This window comes from Solanum verrucosum, unplaced genomic scaffold, assembly GCF_900185275.1.
Source record: "Solanum verrucosum unplaced genomic scaffold, falcon-dt-bn FXZP01000053.1, whole genome shotgun sequence".
NCBI lineage: Eukaryota > Viridiplantae > Streptophyta > Magnoliopsida > Solanales > Solanaceae > Solanum > Solanum verrucosum.
In genome coordinates, this window is record NW_026020152.1 from 1,181,703 (window position 1) to 1,195,238 (window position 13,536).

General features: G+C 30.1%; 1 pseudogene across 1 annotated transcript; it reads left to right on the forward strand.

The window, feature by feature from the left end:
- The first annotated feature begins 8,998 nt into the window (after positions 1 to 8,998).
- Positions 8,999 to 13,522, forward strand: LOC125828210 (toMV susceptible protein tm-2-like; annotated as a pseudogene). Its single transcript, XR_007443038.1, has 2 exons — positions 8,999 to 9,458; positions 12,247 to 13,522. The product of XR_007443038.1 is annotated as a toMV susceptible protein tm-2-like (transcript).
- Positions 13,523 to 13,536: the final 14 nt, after the last annotated feature.

A 13,536-nucleotide genomic window follows, 5' to 3' on the forward strand; every position in this document is an offset into this window, starting at 1 on the left:
GTCAAGTCTAGAAGTTAAGAAGCAAGTCAAAGCAAAGTTTCTTAAAGTTTTCAAAGGTCTTTAACAATGTTTTAACGTCGTTTTAAGACCTAAGTTTTGAAGTTAAGCAAGAGTAAAGCTATGGTTTGAAGTTCTTTTCTTCAAAGAGGTATATGGGGACTATGTATTCCCAAAGAAGTTTTAAAGAAATGTTTTCACATTTAAACAAGATTGGAAACTGAGATTTCCAAAAAGCCTTCGGGCTAGTTTTCAGAAAAGAGTAATCGCTTTCTAAATGAAGCAAGAGAGGAAACTGAGATTTTCAAGATTGCTTTTGAGCTAAGTTTTTGAGCAATTATCTCAAATCAGCAGAAAGAAATATGTTTTAAAAATATAAGAGCCAGTACATTTTTTGGGAGTAGTATTGAGCACCGAATTGGGAGAGCGTTCAAAGAACCCACAGCCCCCATAGAACCATGTAGCCATCATCGGTAGAAGAGGTTCATACTTTTTAGATGAATCCTTTTCAAATTAGACTAGTGGATCCATTAGGCAGTTCAAGTTCTATACCTTTGGCCGAGTATAGGATGCTCTGGCAGCGTGAGGTTGATCGATGTATCATCACTATATCTCTTATGTGATGGTTGTCGGTTAGAGAAACTTCCACAGCAGTTATTGTATTTTTATATACATCAGTTCATTTGTATTTCTACATACATCTCAGATTTATTGTATCTTTGCATACACACAGAGTTTATAGCATGTTTTAAACCAGTTTTTCATTACGTTGCATTTGTTTTAAATTGCTTTATATTAAAATGGTCAGTCAGGTTGAGTTGAGTTGAGCCAGGTAAATTATTCAATTTCTTTCAGATTTCCTTCTAGCCTATGTTGCTTAGCAGTCCAACTTGCATACTCGTACATTCAATGTACTGATGCCAGTTGACCTACATCGTCTTATGATGCAGATTCAGGTAACCAGGATTAACATTCAGCGCCTCGTTGATCCAGTTGAGCAGCCCAGAGTCAGTGGTGAGCCTCATTGCATTCAGGAGGACTCTTTTATTTGCTTTCAGTCTTTCATTTATTAGGATGTTGTGCGGTTTGTCCCAATATCCATCTCAGTATTTAGAGGCTTCATAGACAGTCAGATAGTTATTAATGCAGATGTCTTTCTTTATCCTTCAGATGTTGTTTAATGACTTAAGTGCTATTTTGGCCAGTTTATTATCATTTAAGTTGTTTATGATCTTATACTGTGTTGAGTTAAGTCTTCCGCTGAGTTAAGTAGCCAGGCCAAGGGTTCGCTTGGGGCCAACAATGGTCTTCGAGTGCCAGTCACGTCCAGGATGTAGACTCGGGGCGTGACAAGAAGTTTGGAAAAAGATCCTAGAATCTAAAAGTTTCAGGTTAGTATGAAGTACATGAAATGGAAGATCAGTGACGAACATATGATGCAGAGGTGGAATATGAAGATCGATGCACTATTCATATCAATAAGAGAAAGCTTAAAGTGTCTTGAATTCATAATTCAAGGAGATGAGAAAATTGACGATAATGTCACACACCATATTATAGTGGGGTGAGTGAAAAAGAGGCTAACATGTGATGGTTAGACCAACACTATTGTATGAGACAAAATATTGCTTAGTCAAGAATATCCACGTTCAGAAGATGAAGATGCTTAGATGAACGTGTATACATAAATTAAGAACAAATTTAGTTATATGGGACAAGGTGGGAATGACCCTCATGACGGAAAAGATGAGAAAAATGAGCCTAAGATGTTTTATATATGTGAAGAGGAAGTATAAGGATACGTCACTACTGAGAAGGTGTGAGAGGTTGAGATAGGAGGTAGTTATAGGCCGAAGAACTAGGGGAGATGATTACATAGAATATGCAACTTCAGCTAACTATAAGAACAACAGAAAATGACCTTAGATAGGAAGGACTTAAAAGATATAAAAAAAATTATGATTAAAAGATGTCACATAAATTGGTACGAAAAGAATATTAAACTTTATTCTATATGATATATTACTCAAAAATTGAGAAATCACTTAAACAATCGATGACTCAATTATTGTCCCCAAGTGATATTTTCCTTCACTAGTGATATAAGGGACCTCTAAAGGATATGATTGAAGAAAAAGGGTTTCGATATGATTAGGATTACCAACAACTAGAGATGCTCCAACAAAATCACTTTTAAGTCTTCGAAGAAGAATATAAATAAAAGTTCAAAGCAACGAAATATTATAGAGCAACTTTCACGTATAGCAAACATAATAATCATATTTGTATGTTAAAATTATAGTTTGCATAATTGCGCTCTATAGCAAATTTTATGTTTGCTATGGAGCTTTTGATTTGTATAATTCGCTACAAACATCCAATTTTATACAAATTGTTCAGTTTTGTATAAATTCATTTATACATTGTAATTTGTAAAATAAAATTTGTATTTGTATAATTATAAGTGTATAGGACGAAAATATAGCTTTATACAAACATAAACACATTTTATACAATTTATACCGAAATATATAAAATGGCTAATTGTATACCGAATCAGATGGCAAAAAAATGGGATGTTTGCTGCGAATTACAATTAAAATACACTATGGCTATAACATTTAATTTGAATTAATAGTTTGTTATTTCATACAATGTTCCCAATATTATAAGTCCTTTGGACATAAAAAAAGAAAATTTTAAAAATTATTATTTGGTTATAAATTGAATTGATCTTTAGCTAATTTTTTAAGATGATCTTTTTTTAGTTCGAAAAATTGATTTCAGTGATTTTCTTAGTCACAAAATGAACAATGATATTGAATTAAAATTCGTATTTGTTGCCAAATTTTTTTTTAAAATGTGAAGCTCGTGGTAATTTCTAATAGAGCCAAGGGTGGATCTATGTGTAAGAGAGAGGGTGCCATGCACTTGGTGACTCGATCAAACCTTTATATTTATACTAGATAATGTTGCGCGTGCTATGCATGTGCCCAATAATATAAATGGTATATTTTGGAGTTAATAACCGAGTTTTTGAAGCGATTGTTTGCGTGGATAAACGAATAAGTTTTTTTATCACAAACCTGTACTTTTTTTGACGCTTTTTAAGGCATAATAAGACTACCCACATACAACATTTTTGAAATATTTTATGTTGTCAATTATCATGATTTATAGTATTTTTATGATAAATTCACTTCAAGAATCAGTGGAATTTTTTGTATTTTTTTTCAAAACATATTTTATGTTGTCAATTATCATGATTTATAGTATTTTTACGCAATTTTTAAATATAAAAAAAATAAGACAAATAAATTAAAATGAACTCAATATATGTTATTTTTGTTGTCTCAATTTATGTGACACAAATGAAATATGGAGAGTCATCCAAATTTTCATATTTTTAAATGTTTGAAGTTATTAATTATTATGATTTATAATATTTTTATGTAACTTTGAAATAATGTACATTACCGGTCACTTTGTCCTAATTTATGTGATATGGATAAAATTACAAAATTAACCCTTTTAAAATGTCTTTCAGATATTTTAAGTTGTTAATTATTATTATTTATAATACTTTTTTGGTAATATTAAAATGATATGCGTTATTTTTTCTGTCCCAATATATGTGAGCCTGATAGAATTCTGAGAGTCAACCTATGTTATTATATAGCTTTTAAATATTTTAAATTGGTAATTATTGTAATTTTTAATGTTTTCTAAGTCATTTGTAAATGATATATGTTGCTTCCTTGATTGGGACGTTTCCATTTGTGAGATATATATATATATATATATATATATATATATATATATATATATATATATATATATATATTATTTTAAAAGAGAGTTTATGCCCAAGTTCTACTAGATAATAAATATAATATATAATATTCAAGAAAGTCTCAATCTTGAATATTATATATTATACTTGGGTATAAACTTCCTTTTAAAAGTCCCACAAGTATAATATATAATATTCAAGATTGGAAAAAGTCCCAATCTTGAATATAATATAGTAGAATTGGGCCTAAACTCCCTTTTATAATATAGTAGAATATAAGCATAATACATAAACATGACCCTTAACTTGACATCAGCCGACAACTATGACATTTAACTTTGGGTGTGCACAAGTAGACACTTAAACTTGTATAAAATTGAACAAATAGACGCATTTCATCCTACATGGCATGCATCCTGCATGACAAATTTGTGTCCTACGTGGCGTCCTATGTGTATTATGCCATGTAGGACACGTGTGTCTACTTATTCAATTTCATAGAAGTTGAAGTGCCCACTTCTGCACATTCAAAGTTGGAGGGTATAATTGTCCGCTGAAGCCAAGTTAAGAGTCATGTTTATATATTATGCCTTATATATATAATAATGCAAATCTCATTAGCTTAGAGGCTAATTACACAAAGCTCATTAGCTCTATTATAGTTTTTGCCATATTTTGATACCTAAATACATATTCAAGGTGTGCAAATAAATATATCTCAGATATATACTAAATAGATACATCTAATTATATAAATTTAAATATGAAATGTAACTGAAAATTATCAATTTAGGAGCAAATCAACAAAAAAGTACTCCTGCTGCCACTATTTTAATATATAGCGAGGACTAAGTCTTCGACAAAGACTAGGTCCACAATAACTTTATATATATATAAAGTTATTACAAACATCATATCTTCACCAACTTCAATAAACTCATATTTCAACCCAATCACATGTTACTCCTTAAAATATGGAATGAGGCACAAATTCTTTCACGCGCCTCATTTATGTGGAGTCATGAAATTAATGTGCCATGTGAGAAAAGGTGTATGAAATTACAAAAAAAAAATGAATTCGAAGGATAATAGAACCTTAGTTTAATTAAGATGTGTTTCTAATATTTCGATAAGAATTTAGAAAGTACTTATGCCGTATCCCTTAAAATATCTATTTGGAATCCATTATTTTGGCTATGCGTCCAATGACACTATTTGGAGGGGACATTTTTGAGGCCGAGTAGAAAAGGAGAGGACATGTGTATTTTTTTATTTTTGGTTTCTCACACAGTCTACGATTTTCATATTAAAACTCGATTAAATCTTAATTTATGCCAAAAATTATATGTTGAGGGAGAAAATATTTCCTAACAAAGGTGACTCTCTATCTAGAGGGACTCGAATTCAAGACCATTGACTAAGAATGAAGGAGTACTTATCACTCCACCACAATCCTTATTGGCGAAAGGACAGGACATGTGTTTGCGGTTGTGTGTAGACATTTATGAGTATGAATCAAAAGGAAGACTTATCGCTATTAAAAAAAAAACATAATACATAAACATGACTTTTAACTTAACATCAGCTGATAATTATGACTTTTAACTTAGGGTGTGCACAAGTAGGCACTTAAACTTGTATAAAATTGAACAATATATTCGTTCTACATGGCACCATACATGGTTATTTTGTGTCCTACGTGGCATCCTACATGTATTATGCCATGTAGAACACATGTGTCTACTTGTTCAATTTTAAAAAAGTGTAAGTGTCTACTTGTGCACACTCAAAGTTGGAGGTCATAGTTGTCCGCTGAAGATAAGTTAAATGTCATGTTTATGTATTATGCCTAAAAAACTAGGTCAACTTTAAGCATTTGGACATATAGTTTTATCTCGTGATTTAAAAATTATTATTTGAATAAATAATTTTATCTCGTGATTTCAAATCATGAGCTGAAATTCCAATTTTCTTTAAAAAATTATTTTGAGAATTTCATATCATGATTTCATATTTTTTTAAAACAAATATTAAAGAAAATTCCACCATTTTATATCTCTTTTTTTTCAAGAATACCAAAGAGGTGATGAAATATTCAAGGAATATAAACATGATGATATAGTTACTAATAATATTGATCATGTTCAATTTTATTAAAAAAGTAGTACACTACAACTCAGATTCAATTTTATTTTTAGAATAACTTTGTGATAGTGTATAAAAATCCAAATTACATATTTAAATAAAACTTCAACTTTATCTCATATAATTTTATATCATAATTTTAAATTCAATTCTTATTTTCACTATTTTTTAATATATAGCGAGGACTAAGACTTCGTCAACTTTTATAGTTTAATATTCAAGAACCATCCATTTAATAACTCCAACTTTTTTTTGGTTTCCCATTGACAGTAAAAATATTCCTTGAATGGTATGGTTCACTATTTTGAAGTTCGATTTTGATATTTTGTGGTATGATAAATTATTAATTATGATTTGTTAAATTTTGATTAATATATATTCATATAATAGAGTACTATGACTTTGACAATTTAGAAAATGTCTCAATTGAATCATAGTAACACATTACACATGTAGAAATGTATATTCAAAAGAAAGTAGAAATAAATTATGTTATTTATGTAACTATATACTTCGGTATGATATTTAGTATTTATATATTAACTATATACTTATATGTAATTATATACTTGTATAAAGTTGAGTAAGTAGACACATGACTTCTATGTTGCATAATACACGTAGAACACCACGTATAATGCAAATTACCATATAGGTGCCATGTACGTAGAACGCAACGGCGGACGTAGGTTATGTACTTTGGGTACTTAAGCACCCATTGCTTTTTGTGATGAACATTATTATTTGTGTACAATATCTGATAATTCATTCAAATATATTAACTAAGCACCTACTCTATATAGCAATTTTAAAACTAAAAATAATTAAGTATCCATGATATAAAATTTATGAATCCGTCACACTGATATGATGTATGTATTTATTTGTTTAATTTTATACAAGTGTCTACTTGAGAACACTCAAAATTAGAAGACTTAATGTAAAATAAAACTATATTAAAGACCATATTTATGTATCGTGCCAAATATAAATATCAAACTTCACCAACTGCAATAAACTCATTTCTCAACCTATTCACATGTTACTCTTTAAAATATCTACTTGGAATCCATTATTTTGGCAATGAGTCAAGAGTAGAAAAGGAAATGACATGTGTATTTTTTTTGTTTTGGGTTCCCACATAATGTACGGTTTTCATATTAGAGCTCGATCGTCGATTTTTTTAAAAAAAAATTAAGGGATAAAATACTCTCTTACAAGTGTGACTTTCTATTTAGAAGGACTAGAATATGTGACATTTGATTAAGGATAAAAAAATATTTATTACCCCACCACAACTCTTATTAGTTAAAGGAAAGGACATGTGTTTGCAGTCATGTGTAGACATTTATGAGTCTGAATAAAAAAGGACATGACGATGTGAAAGACTCATCACTATTAAAAAAAGAACAAAGACTTTTAAATGAGTCGGTCAACTTATTAAGCGTTTGGACATATAATTTTATCTCGTGATTTAAAATTAGCATTTGGATAGATGATTTTATTTCGTGATTTCAAATTAAATGGTGAAATTCCAAATTTTTTTTAAAAAAAAATTAATTGAGAATTTCATATTTTTTTAAATACAAAAATTAACGCACAAGTTTATATTTTATAAAAGAAAATTTCACCATTTTATACCTGTATTTTTTTTTGTGTGTGAATACCAAAAGTTATGAAATATTCAGAGAATATGAACATGATGATATAGTTATTAATGATATTGATCATGTTTCATTTTATTAAAAGGTAGTATACTACAACTCAAGTTCAATTTTACTTTTTTTTTACTGAACTAAAGTTCAATAAATAAATATTGGAGTATATTTTTTTAGAATAACTTTGTAATAATGTATAAAAATTCAAATTATATATCTAAATAAAATTTTAACTCCATTTCATATGATTTCATATTATAATTTCATTTCACATTATCAAACAGAGCCGTACAACATATTCCACTACATTATTTATGCACACCTTTGGTGATGTGAAGATCTCATTGCTAGCTACTAGTTGAACTTTCGAGTGAATAAAATACTTATGAAGTAGATTGTAACTTTCGATTTTGAATACAAAATAATATATTTACGATCTCAAATTTGAAATAATATATCTAAGTATGAAAATTATAAACTAATTTAAAATATATTAACAAAACAACAATTATATATTCAGTGAAATTCCACTAAATAGGATTGGAATATAGTGTGTACGTAAACTTTATCACTATCTCGTGGAGATAGAGAAACTTGACTTTTTTACCTATTAATACCAAACCAATAGTCGATTTTTCTTCAATGCTAAACCAACTAAATCAAACCACAAGTTGAATTTTTTTTTTCCTTCGACTTGACTTGGTTCGTGAGTTTGATTTTACTCAACTGTTTGACTTGTAAACCCCTATTCAGTAATGGAGGATCCAGGATTTTAAGCTTGTGGGTGCTTGCTTGCTTTTAAAACATAAATCTACCATAAACTACATAGTAGTATAATTGTAGAAGTGTTCAACTTAATATTATAGTTAAAAACTCTCCCTTTCTAAGAAAAAAGTAAATTAACCATGTGAAATTTCTTAATCAGCCAGAATTTCTCAAGAAAAAACAAAAGAAGAGTAATCTTTTATCAAAGAGGAATTACAAAATTTTAAATGAAATATAAAATAAATACATAAAGAATCTGTATTGGATCAAAAGAAGAAAACATTACAATTCCAAACCAAACCACCCAACAAACTTTTAATTCATTAGAGGCTAATACTTTATTATAACTATTTTAGAAATAATTCTGTATAAATATATGAATTTACATCGAAATTAATGGGTGCTCGTGCATTGCACATGGGTCTGTCCCTGCCTATTTGCATTTAAAATAAGAATACAAAACAAAGACCTAACTAAAAACTCAGTCAACTTACATTTTTTAAAATAAGAATACAAAACAAAGACTTATAAAAATGATTGGGTCTACTTAAAATAACATTATTTTTATTTATATAACAGCAGTGGTGATGTGAAGATGTCATTACAAGCTAATAGTTGAAAAAAAAAAAAATTTGTTAGATTTGTAACAACTGAAAGGAGATATGGCAGATACAGTTGTGAATTTTCTGGTAGAGAATTTGTTGCAGCTATTAACTGAAAATGTGAAGCTAATTGGAGGTGCAAAGGGAGAATTGGAAAATCTACTTAAAATTGCTCAACAACTCAAAGCTTTTTTAGATGATGCCGCAAAATACGGATACACGAATAGTGAGCAGTGGAAAGTTTTGGTGATAGAAATACATAAAACTGTGCACAGAGCTGAAGATGCCATTGATAAGTTTCTGGTTCAAGCAAAGCTGCATCAAGATAAAAATACGATGGGAAGGATATTTGATTGGCCACGCAATTTGATTAAAGTTAGGAATCTTGCTGCTGAGATTAAAGGTATACATGATCAAGTCAAAGAACTTCGTAAAAACAATCAAGCACTTCAGGCAACCCCTGTTCTTGAGCTCCCTAAAAAAGGGGAAATAACTCAGGTATAATTCAAACCTCTTGTTAACAGCTAATTTGTGACCTAAAGTCTAAATTTGAGATTTCCAAAAAAAATTTGGGATGGGGAAGGGGTTAGGGATGTGAAATTGGGATAAGAGAAAAAAAATTGTTTTGTTTTAAAAGATTTTTTAATTGTTTTTTGGGGGTGGTGATGGGGGAAGTTGGGCTAGACAGTGGAGTGGGGTAAGAATATTTTTTTAGAAACTCTTAAGAATATTTGGAGGAGGGGGGGGGGGGGGAGGGCGGGGGGAGAGGTGGGATTGGGTACTGGGTAGGGCATGTGATAAGGTACGAAAACAAATTAGTTTTTTTTAAAAGTTCATCTTCTCTTGTTTAGCATTTAATTATTTAAATGTTTTCTTTTATTATATATATATATATATATATATATATGAATGTTTTAAGACCCTCAATAATTGAGAGAATAAAATATTTTTTTACCTCAAATTAATGAGTGTTTTCAATAAAGGGCTCACACATATCATTTTCATATACGGAAGTAAAAAATATAACTTTAATTTTTTTTTTATTTTAACTTTTTAAAAATTCATGTAGGGATATACATTATTTTTTTCAAAAATTATTTTTTTGACTTGGTTGATTATCATTATTTGAGTTTTTATTCTTAGTTTTTCTTTTATTCTTAGGAAAAATGTCTGAAATATATCTGAACTTTGACCGAAATTGTTGTAACAATTCCAAACATTGGCCACGACTTATTACCCCTGCACTTTTTAATAGTGTATTTTAAAGATATATAAGTGTTCAGGTAGACAAGTTATTATTTATAATGATGCAATATTTATGATGTCCACGTGGTCACCTATATATCTTTAAAATATATATTAAATAGTGCAGGAGATAATAGGTCCTGTCTAAAGTTTGGGATTGTTACAACAATTTCGATCAAAATTCGCATATATTTTGAACCTTTTTCTCTTTATTCTTTAATGTAAACATATAAGAAATAATAAGAAATAAGTGTGAATGGAAAAAGAGAGAAAAGTAAGAATTTTTTAAAGCTATATTATAGTTTAAAACTACTTTTTAGTTGTTATATTTTAATTTAATTTTTGTATTAGTAAAAAAATGGGGCAGTTATAATAAATTTTATAAGATAATTAGAAAAAATAAATTTGACCATCAAAATAATAAATTTAAATTAGTCATTAGAGTAAAGAAGTAAAAAAATACATGTGAGAAAGGCCAAATATACTCCTACATGAATTATTTTTAGGGAAAAGGATCTCAAAAGTGCTCCAACTTTGGCCGAAATTGCTGTTACGATATCAAACTTTATGGAGGACCTTTTACCCCCTGAACTATTTAATAGTATATTTTTACCTCCCTAAACTATTTAATAGTGTATTTTAAAGGTAAATATGTGTCCATGTGGACACATTACTATTTATAATAATGCAATATTTTTTATATCCGCGTGGACACATATATACCTTTAAAATACATTATTAAATAGTGCAGGGGGTAAAAGGTCATTTCCAAAGTTTGGTATCGTAACAACAATTTCAATCAAAGTTCGAATATATTTCTGACCCTTTTCCCTTATTTTTAAATACATTTTTTTTTAAAAAAAATAAAATAAATTCACTTCTTTTAGAGGAAAATGGTATATGTGAGCAATTTGTGTAACAGTAAGGTTATATATGAGCTATGAGAAGTATATTAGACCTTTTTTCTACTAATTAGTTTAACATAGTGTCTTTTAACTTGAACTCAACTCATATTTATGTCTTTCAATTTTGGGTGTGCATAAATAGACACTTATTTGTTGACTTTATCCTCACCGGTTAATATGGAGTTGTTTTTACCTTGCCGTTACTATACTTGTCATCCGTACCCCTCTATTAGATGGAAAACCCCAAATCAACTAAAAACACCCAATTTCGATTAAAATAACCCAATTTTCTTTTTTAATCTGAAGCCAACCCACTAAACCAAATGAATTCATATCAAATTAAAATCCCAAATCCATCTCTCTAATCTTCTTCATTTGCTTCCTCCATTGGGATTTTAATTTGGTATGAATTCATTTGTTTTAGTGGATCGAGTTCGACTTAAAAGAAAACATCGGGTCATTCTAATTGAATTTGGGTAATTTTAGTTGATTTGGGGCTTTTCATCCAATTGAGGGATATGGGTGACAATTATAATAACGGCGAGGATAAAAACAACTTCAAAGTAAATTAATAAATGAAGTTGAGGATATTTTTGAACCTTTTCCCTTCAAACAAGTATATTTCAATTGACAAAATAGCTAATCAATTTTATGCTTGACATAATACAAAAATGTGCGCTTTAACTTTGCCTCATTTCACATTTATGCCCTTCAACTTTGGGTATGCACAAGTAGACATTTAAACTTGTATAAACTTGAACAAGTAGACACATGAGTCCTACGTGGAACAATACACGTAGGACAAAAAATGACATGTAGGATGCCATGTAGGACATGTGTGTCTATTTGTTCAATATTATACAAGTTTAAGTGTCTACTTGTGCACACCCAAAGTTGAAGAATTTGAAGTCAAGTTAAAGGGCATATTTATGTATTATGCCTTTATGCTTCATCTGTCTCAATTTATATAGTCACTTTATCTTTTTGGCCAGACAAAAGAATGACACGTTTTTATATTTGGTAACAATTTAACTTTTAAATGTTTGTTTTAGTCTTAATAAAATGGACTTACTTGAGATGTATAAGTTGTGAAGATCAGCCATTCTGTTTTCTGATGTGATTTATATGTTTAAAAGGGTCCTTCTTTGGAGAATGACGCAGTGGTCGGGTTTGATGACGAAGCTAATAAAGTGATCAAGCGACTTGTTGAAGGACCGATGGAAAGTGTCGATATTATCCCAGTGGTGGGGATGCCCGGACTTGGAAAAACTACACTGGCAAGAAAAATCTATAATGATTCTAAGCTTACATATGAATTTTACAGCATTGTTTGGGTTTACGTCGGTCAGGAATGCAAAGCAAAGGATATTTATCTTAGGATTCTTAAATTCTTCAAAAAAAACATAGAAGATCATCTCAATGATGATGTGGACACATTGGCTAAGGCAATAGGTGGTTATATCAAGAAAGGAGGTAGATGTCTCATTGTTTTAGATGATGTGTGGGAAGACGAAGTCATTGATCATGTAAGGAAAGTTTTCGCAGAAAACAAGAAGGGTCATCGGATTATGATGACCACACGTGACTTACGTGTTGCTAAATTTGCCAATTCAGAACCTCATGTGCTGAAATTCTTGAAGACAGAAGAAAGTTTTGAATTGTTGGTAATGAGAGTTTTTGGCAAGGGAAGTTGTCCAAATGAATTAGTGGTAACTGGGAAAAAAATTGCAGAAAAATGTGGTGGAGTACCACTTGTAGTAGTGGTAATTGCAGGAGCATTAAGAGGTCGTTCGGACAAAAAGGATTGGGAAAGAGTTGACAAAATGTGGTGCAACATTTTGGTGAGCATACCGAAGATAGCTGCCTGAAATTTGTGAAGATGAGTTATGATCATTTGCCCGGAGAAGTGCAGATGTGCTTCTTGTATTGTGGTGTCTTTCCTCGAGGCTTTGATATCCCTTGTTGGAAATTGATTCGTTTGTGGATAGCAGAGGGGTTGATAAAGCCACAGCCTGAGTTCACACTAGAGGAGATAGCAGAGTTTTATTTGACAGATCTTCTCAACAGAAATTTAGTAATAATAATGCAAAAGAGGTCTGATGGTCAAATAAAAACATGTCGTCTTCACGACATGTTGTATCAGTTCTGCAAAAAGGAGGCTAGTAACAAATGGCTTTTTCAAGAACCTGATCAATCTAACTGGACCCAGATACTTGCCGTCGATTGTGTATTCAACCATCTAATCTGTCTGACTTTCTCTCCACAACACCTGTTGCAGAACATGTCAGATCTTTCTATTGTTTTTCCTCAAAACAAAAACCAATTGAGTTGTCTCCTAATGAAATCAAACTCATTCACAAAGCCTTTCCACTTATGAGAGTCTTGGATGTTGAATCTCTCAAGTTTATTTTCTCCCAATTAATTTA